Raw genomic sequence first — 9667 nt, forward strand, 5'->3', positions numbered from 1 at the left:
CCCTGGCCGTTGCACTACGGCTGCAGCATGTAGGCATTAGTGGAATGGGGAGCACACATGGGCTTAAAGAAGACCTGCAACTTGCAGCTATTCAGCCCAAAGACATGTGGTGCTGTCCCTAATAGGGGTGGAGCATTCCTAAGTGTTACAGCTATGCTGAATACTTACTGCCTCTTATTAGCAAGAAATTTATGCCACTCCTTTCTAATTATGCCCTCTGAACTGCTCCTGTCTTCCTTCCCCAAAGGGCCTAGATGCTCACTACTGGTCAGCTTCTTGCCCTATTCCATATGGAGAAGTGCAAGCAGACGTACAAGACAGTCCGCAGGAAATGGGAGCAGCAGAGAGACGTGCTTTCCTTCCCAGCTTTGAAGCTGGTCACGGCCTAACTCACATGCACTCTGAAAGTCGTCGTCTGAGCACCATCCATTACGGAACAAGACCAAATCCTATTAGCGAGCATTCCAAGCAGCATCGCCGTTTCAGCTGCCAGAAGGGGCTTTCAGATATTTTACTCTCCTTTTCTGTTAACGGCACCAGAAGCATTGTTCCAGGGTTCTTCCAAGAACCGGGACGTTGCATGGGATTGGTACTTCATACTCAAAAAATATGCCATTTGCAGCTGAAACTTGCTGCAGATTAGCTGAGAGAGAAGCCACAAATATGTTAGTGGTAACAAACTTCACCTATAATAAGGCTATGTACTGTACAGCACTGTGACATTATCATTGTCACTTAACATTAATATCATTAGCAGTCCTATTCTTAATCCCAGTCATTGCATTAGTAAATGCTTTTAGCAAAGCAGTTATCCATGCTGTTCCCAAACCTTTGCAGCTTTCTGAATAAAGGCAGGAACATTAATTTTCTTTTGAGAAACTGCAGAGTGCTGATCCGCGCATCCAAACTTTGGTGGTATTGAGGTTCATTAGCACATGCAAATGAGGGCTACAGTCTTGTGCAAGGTTTTGTCCTCCAGGGCAAGTTAGGCAAGACTCAGAAAAGCAGCAAAGGTTTTCCTGCAAAGGGTAGGAGTGTAGACTGCCTGTTTAACCTGGTTATCTTCATTTCTGTGTTAAGAGCAGGCAGCTTCTTCTCTGGAGAGTCATGCAAGGCTTGATGATTCATAGGCAAGATTCTCTTTGCCCAACTACTTTATAGCTTTTGCATTACCCTAGGCTCCTCCTACAGAATCTGACCTCAGGTATTTCTCCTCCTTAATGCAATAGTGGAAAAGTCTGTTCCACATGGGTGTGATTAATTTTGTACTTGAACTGCACGAGTCAGATATTTTGGGGTGGGGGGATGGTGGGTAATTTAGTACTCTGAGAAAAAGAGAGGGAATTAGGACCACCATGTTTAGCCATAGAGATAGCTCAGCAGTTCCTGGAAATGTCAACTGCTGAATACCTTCACACTGTTCACATTGACATAGCCAAACTGGTGGATCAATAGTAACTACCACAGCAGAGAGCTTTATCTGAACTTCAGAGTCTTTACAGAAGCCTAGCTAGGTTGGCATGTGACCAGAGCATCCCAGGCTCCCTGCTGTCACTGCTATCAGCAGCAAAGGGGATATCCTCTCTCCTTAGAGGGATTCCAACTTGCAAAGTTTTGGAGACTCCCACAGAGAGATGAGACCTTTTAGAGTTTTAGAACTAAAGTGGAAGTTTTAGAGACTTTTAGAGCCTTCTGGGACAGTTTACATTTGGATGAGTGCAGTTATGTGCTCTAGGTGAAATACACATATTTAATGGGCAGTGAGTAACATCCAGCAAGCTGACACATAGGTACAATGTTTACCTACAGGTGGATGGGATAATTGGTTACAGAACTACAGTCACTGGACACTCACTACACTGCTCGGATGTGCAAGGATGGTTGTGATCGTGTCTCAACCTCAGTCACCCAGCAACAGCACCACTTAACCAGCTGCTCTGCTCTCCTGAAGAGCATGCAGTACATTTTCTGCCAGAGTCCACTGCCTATTCCACATTGGTCATGCATGAGTGCATCTGATCTGAGAGAACACCAACCCAGCCTGCAGGCTGAAAGTTTCCACTGCATTTCATTATCTCAACTTCCACCCACCACCCCTCCAAGAAATCAGGGAAAACATTTGCTCTTCAGTGCAAGAGATTGTTCGGCTTGTAAGTCACTGGATGTGTCTGTTCTGAAGTAATTCTCCATACCATAGCTGTCATAGCAGAATATTGACACAGTGTCTGGTTTCAGGCCAATATACAGAAAGTCAAGCTGTGCATTTGTTTCCTCCTCCTCTAGGCTGGAAGGAGCACTGCTGAGATCCTGGCTCTCCTCACTGTCTTCAGGAAGAAAGCTGTGGATAGGTGTTTTCAAGCCAAAGAGCTTTTCTGCCAGTCTGGGAGCACTTAATACACCTGAAAGCAAGCTGGAGCCAAGAATGGCTGACCTTTGAAACCTCCACACATGCCAAGGGAATGATGCACTGCAAGGCACTTAGATGGTTGCCTTATTAGAGCAATGCTTTGAATACTTTTGGAGCTCCCAGGTCAGCCAGGCCTCTGGGTGCCACTCCTTAACTACCACGTGTGTTGAGGCTCTACTCTGAAGTTCAGCATCACCATATTCCTTTGGCAGAATGGCACATTTCTCATCAACTCAGTTTGTGATTAATAACGTCTTGCTCAGTGAGCGTAACGAAGCTGAATATGGGCTTGATGGCAAAGCTATTTATCTCCTATTTCATAGCATCGCCTTTGTCCTGCTCCCCCTCAAAAGTCTTTCAGTTTTCTTAAATCTGAAAGATATGGTGCATGTATGTGGGCAGGTGATAGAAAACAGACAGACTCAGCACTTCCAGATCTTCAACCAGAAGTATTTCCAAATAACATCTTGCAACTGTGTGCTGACATTGATTGTGTGATGCTGGTGAAATACCAAAGAAAAAGCAGCAAGTATGATGCTATCCTGCAGCTCTGAATCTATTGCAGTCACCTAGGGACCAAGCTTAGAGCTGTTGTGCTGCTGAGACAGTAGAGCGCTTGTCAGTCAAAAAAAGTTGTAGGGCAGCAAGTGAAATTCACTAAAAATACCATAATTGACATGATAGAACAGAAATTTTAAGTAATTATGAGAGGTACAGAAATATTCAGATAGACTGGGAACTATATCAGGAAGCCAAATAAAGGAAAGAGCTGAAGGTAGAATTACCGTGAAGACAGTCCTGTTATCTGGACTTCAGGTTACCTGTACTTCTAATCTGTCACCTAGGCTTCCGTAATTACTGTTTCCTCTTTGCATTTGGTAAAGCTGTTTGTAACAGGCCTTTTAAGTCTTATTTGGAGGAAGTTAGCACTGGGAAATGAAAGTAATAGGGCTTAAAGTGTAAGAAATCCTTTCTGTTATTTTATTGATATGATCCAGAATGCGTGATTTAGTACCATGATGACTAAGCCGCTCATTATAAAACAGACACCAGTCTGCCAGTTCTTATCTGGAGTTTTATTCCTTTGAGCTTTACTTCATAATCATTAACCATTTGATAAAAATTGCATATTGTAGTTGTAAGATGGTGTGTGCAGATGTTAAGATGTCAGAATGACAGGTATTTTTAATTATTGAAATGGGTCATGTATCACTGGGATAGTATTGTTTTGTTTTCTAGAGCTTTTACTAAGGGATGGTTTTAGAACTGGGTACTGAATTGCAGGTTCCTGAATTTATACTGTGGAATTCATGGAAGCGGCTTTTATTTCCTATAGTTTTGGATTACTGCTTTCACAGCCATAGTAGTTCCTGTTGGTTTTCCAGGGGTGACACTGCAGGTGCAGGTATCTGAGTTTTCTCATACACATTCAGCAGATTGCTGTCTATTTCTGTAGAGGGTCTGACTCACCTCACTCTCAGCTTTGGGGCCTTTAGGGTGTGAAGGTGAGGCACAAGATGGGAACATCCTGAGAACCAGAACTGGGGATAAGAATTGCTATTTGGAGATTCTCTCTTTGCCACATATAGAGGGCCCAGGACCTGTGCATCTTCAATGACACTCCTTCTCTTTGTGATGAATCCTTTGTGTCTAGGGTTATTTCAGTGAAATGAGAAACACATTGTCACCATTGACCCTAGTCTGAGTCCCCCCCCAGTCCTCCACTTTGCCAGTCCTTCTTTCGTTGGGGCCTTCTGAAGGCTCCTCTGCAATCTGTGATCCAAACTGTCCAGTGGCAGAAGCAAGAGGTATTCACAACTGTACACATCAAATACCATCCTCATTTTTTCCTCTCTGCAAAATGTGTTCTCTCTCAGATGCAGGCAATTTTGCACCTGCTGAATGGCCTTGCTGCGGCATTTTTCCTTTCCTTTCACTGAGCAGGCATTGGACATCAGGAAATCATTACAGCAAACTGGGAGACTGCATGTGTGTGTACAAATAGCAAATGCAGCACCCAATTGTCTGCAGTAATGTGCAGGGTAAGTTAAAAAACCTCCTACACAATGTTTGGCTTCTGAAGCTTGGTTCCAAAGTGGTCATTACTGGACTAATTATTTAATCAGTTGCTAACAATTACTGGACTCCTTACAAACTGGTGAGCATGTAACCTTGAAATGACTCCATCAGCACCTCCTCTGTCGCTGTCATCAGAAAAGCTGGCCTTGGGTGGCTTCTATGCACTGCTGTCAGGGTACCTCCCTCCTGAGTTCCCAGGGCAGCAGCTGCTATTTGTTTTAAAGGTGCAGCTTCCAAATGGAAAGGTGGCGCTAGGTTGCCTCCGGGACTTAAAGTCTTAGAGAGTGATGTCTATCTTCCAAGGGCAATATCCTGATGTCTTTGTCTCAGATTCAGACAGTTCATGCAATGCTTAGAAAGCACAGAGCTCTAAATAACCCCTGGGTAGAGGGGTACTGTCCTCAACTCTACTGACATGGCAACCTTCCTAGATGTGCATGGACCTGATCATGTTCCGCCGCGTCCTTGTTGAGTCATGTGGAACTTAATCCTTAAGTCCTTGTCTTGATGGGTGGAAACAGGGGCATCAGGAACATATCAGTGATTTGTGACATTTGTCCTGCCATGCTTAGTCTGGGAATAATTTTGCCATTGGTAGAGCCTTTATAATGAGGGCTACTTTCCAATGACTCCTGAAAATGGTCCTAGCATCAGGTAGAAGGAAAATGCTGAGATCAGCCATGAAGGGTTCCCCATGCCACTGTTAAGGGTCTGTTGTCACTAAAGAAGAGTTTTCAGGCTCATAACCCGAGCACAGTCCATGCTGCTTTACTTGGACTACACAGGTATAATCAGTAACTAGCTGCAACCTCTTGAGGCATTTGGTATAGTTTTAGTCCTGTCAGCTGCAGCTGAGACAGAGAGAACTAACTTGGGGAATGCATAATTTAAATCATGCAGTCATAACTGAGTGCAGTTGGCATGCTAAGAGCATACCCAGCTGTGGGGCTTCAGAAATGAGAAGTTTGCTTGCTTTTCCTATGGAGTTCCATGAGGTCATCTGCTTCCAGACCTTCTGGAGAAGTGGAGAGGTGGGAGCTTAGCAGACAGGGACAACAGCATAAAGACAGTATGGAGTGACAAACAATGTTTTTTTGGAAGAACAGCCATTTGGGACACAAAAGGATGTGCTCCCTAAAGTGCTGCGGTCCGTGTCTAACGTGATGTGAGGTCCTTAGTCCTTTTGATTCTGAGTGGATCTTATGGTACTTAAATGCTTCAGAAATCCCCTGCCTTACTCTCCCACCCAAGAAAGGCCAGTGAGGATGCCTGAGGAGAGTTGTTTCCCAGAGCAACCCACTCCTGTTTTAATAGCCTGCAACAGAAGATAAGAGATGCATCTTCCTTTCCTCAGAAGTAGTACTGTGCAATGGGATGCTGGCTTGGGCTTGCTCTGAGGTGGTAAGGCCCTGCCCAACTAAGATGCTCAGGTGAGGTGAATAGCCTGAGCACCCAGACCTCTGGTTACAGGATCCCTCTACATGTGATGGTAAGACAGGGAAGTTGTCAGAAGAGAACCAAACCCATCCTGAAGCAGACTTGGCCTGGCAGAACTGGTCTTCCAGGTCTTCACTTTCTGTGTTGAGAATGGGGGAGGGTGGGTGACAGAAAACCCATGCCCACCTATCCCTCCCTCCCTTCCTTCCTCCCTTCCTCACTCCCTCTCTTTATGCCTCTGTTCCTCCATCTCTCCATTCTTCTATCCTTCCATTCTTCCATTCCTCCTCAGTTTGACATGTCATTCGTAACTATAGGTAGGTGAAAGGAATCTGACCTCCGTGTTTCCACCAGTCTTGGAACAAATGTATATGAAACACATCCAACATGTCTTTGCTGCATTCCTTCCTCCTATGCTCACTCTAGCTTTCCTTTTTTTTTAATGCTGCTCAACAGCAAATGTCTTTACATACTAATATGATGTAAGGAGAGCCAGACAATATATCTTCCTTGCCTACTCTCTAAGAATGGCACATCAGTGGAAAAAGGTAAGAGTTGGACAAGATGGATGTTTCCTCCACATGTTTACAGTTTGGATATTTCCCACATGTGATGTGGTTTCTATAGATTTAGTAATTATAATTGGATTACTCTGTGGATCTCTACTCCCCTCCTGAACCCATGGAAATTTTTACGATTCACAGCCTCTTTCAAGAAGTAGTTCAAGTTCTTCACACCTCACAAAAAAAGCCACATCTTTCTGAATATGATGCCCAGTATTTTTGAGTGATAACTCAATTTCTTGTATTGGGAGAGGTACCGAGCAGTCAATTCTTTCCCATTCCTTGCAAGATAATGTTCCCATAGACCTCTGTGATGTCTTCTCTCAGCTGTTCTTTCCTCCAGAATAATAAGACCCAGCTTACTCAGTGTCCCTGGATGTCACTGGCTGCGGATATTTGTTCATCCATTTGTTGCTCTCCAAACTGACCCATTAAATTCTTTCTGTTATGACACAAGAAGACCAGGACTACTCATTGTATTTAAGATCTGCACAAATCAAGAATTTATACAGTGTCATGGTGATATTATCTATTATTTCCTAGTGTTTAGTCTGCTTTATTGACTGTCACTGAGCAGTGAGTTGACATTTTTGTAGAGCAGGCTCTCACAGGCCCAAGACTCTTGTTTCTGTCCCTCTCCTCAAACACCCACCCACCTTGAATAATAATGGTCAGCGTAAAGCTAATAATTCTAATTTAAGAAATGAAAAATGTTATACCTAAGCCCAAGAGCATCTGCCAGAGACCTCCATAGGGACGAGTTAGAAAACTCAGGGAACAGTGGTCCACGAAGACAGAAAAAGACCTTTACAACAATGTTTGGATCCAGAAAGATGGTGGCTAGTGACCTGACACAGTCTGCTGAGCAGCTGGGCCAGTACCACACACGAACAATTTAATCCAGCACCTCTTTTACTGAAAATGAATAACAAAACCTTAATAAATCAACAATTACTTATTGCTGTATTTGGGATAATAAATTCTTTAGTTTATCAGTAGCTTGTGGCTTCCATAGCATGTTCTTTGAACAGTTTGCCTTTCAGTTACATCCCCTTTCTCTCCTGAACAATAAATTAGCATTCATTTTTCTTTTAAAGGAAAAGAGGGGAAAAAGAGGATATATTACAATTTTTTTCAAAGCAAAAAGAAAAATGTAACATATTTTTGACATATATCTTAAAATAATATGAGGATAACTTTCTCCGTGTGTTAGAAGCCTATGCATAAATAATAAAGGATGTTATGTTATTTACAGTGTTACACAATAAACTAAGATAGTCTCATTTAACATATAATTCATAAAGACAGTAAATGATGAAAACATCCAAGTATGTACAAGATGTATTTACAATAGAATAGAGAATTACAAATTATGATAATTGGCCATGTTCTTTGTCTGCCCTTCTCTGCAGCATTTCATAGGTGCTTTGTTTCTTACTAGAAGTAAGTCCCAGCTGATGGTAAGTAGCCACACTGCAGGGCCAAGAAGTGTTCAACAAGCTGAGAAGTGTGTCCCTTGAGGGCACACAAATTTGCTATCCTGGATGCTCAAGAAACTACTTGCAATATGTGTGAGGGAAGCAGGGAGATGCAGCGTTGTTGTTTTGGAGGACTGGAAAGAGAAGAAGCTTTCTTGTTTCCCTGATAAAGGCAGTGATTGATCTCTTAAATCTGGGGATGTTGAGGTGGCTCAGGTGAGGACGGGAATAGCTGGGCCAAGAGAAGGGAGTAGGTTTTACACTGTTACATGAGAACCTCTGTGGAGCTGTAATAATTTACACCAGCTGACCAGGCTGTTGTGTACCAGGTTGTGCACAACATATTCCAGCCATGTGCCCCCAAAGGAAGCCTTTTATCCTGGAGTAATTAATGCATATAAACACATACACAGGGAAAACTCATGGCTCAAGTTAAATGTCATGGAAAGAAACCAGGACAATCTGAACAAACTCTGCCACCACTGGAGTTTCAACCAAAAACTCCACCAACTTTCAACGAAAAGATGGCAAGGGTTACCCCGTGATGGCTCAAGGGTGTTGGGACTGCCTAGCTCAGAGGTCTGGGTAATGGAGCAAATATCCCCACCAGGGGAGCTGGCCTTTCCCATAGGCATTTGCTGGCTCTGCTCCATGTTGCTGCAGTCTCCAGCCCCTTGGCCAGCAGAGGCTAGCTGCAGCCTGCCAGAAGAACCTGTGGCTGTGTAGACTTGCTAACTTCATGGTGTTGACTTGACTGATGTGGAGCCTCCTCAGAGTGTGCTAAAAGCAAGTCCAAAGGTGATGGGCCAGGTCCTGCTCCCACTTCTGTGAGTGCCAAGCCAGGGTTAACTCCCATGATTCGCTGTTGCATGAATTGTGCTGTAAGGCTGGGTTCTCCCCAAAGACCTAAGGGCTTAGGCAGCCATATCCCCAATTGTATTTTCTTGTTCTTAGGTCCATGTGAAGTCTCCAGCCTAATTTCATGCTTACCCTATAACATAGTACTATATGTACTAGGGGGCGGTGGGGGTAGCAGGGACTGTATACCACTTTGACTTTGAGGCACTGCAACAGAAGAGGTGTGACATTTTCCCCTAGAGGTACACCGAATAGATCTCACATGTACAGCTCCCAGGCATGCAGTTTCTCTTTTTTTTTTACTGGCCCTCTACAGTAATGTTAGTAGTCAAATAATTTACTCCGCTTCAAGGCAAGTTCTCTTTCCACCCTGATTAATCTGTCTGGGCTATCACAGACACTTCAATGAGAGCTGGCCTTCTAGGTGATCTATACTGGAGGAGATTACAGAACACCTGTGTTATAATGTCTATTCTGCCACTAAAATGGGCGATTTGCGAGTAAATTTCTTGTTCCTCTGCCATCCTTTCTCTGTCTTGTCTGTCTTATAAGATCTTTGCACTATCAGAGACTTTATTGAAAAGACAGGTTTTTAAGTGCCTCTGGGAACTCAACAGTGCAAATCCTCTGGAAACTGGTGGTCTGCATCAGGAAAGCCTACCTGGCCCTCTGTACTACTGAGCTGCAGAGTTACTGGGGAGGTGGATGTTCTGCTGCATGGAACTGCAGATAAATAAGCATGACTAAAGGCATGAAAATGAGTGTATGGTATCTAGAACTGTAGATATCTTTTGTTTTGGTCTGCAAAGGCAAAGTGTGTTCACATACATGCCAGCTAGGGAAAG

Source organism: Merops nubicus, unplaced genomic scaffold (assembly GCF_000691845.1).
Source record: "Merops nubicus isolate BGI_N331 unplaced genomic scaffold, ASM69184v1 scaffold21278, whole genome shotgun sequence".
Taxonomy (NCBI): Eukaryota; Metazoa; Chordata; class Aves; order Coraciiformes; family Meropidae; genus Merops; species Merops nubicus.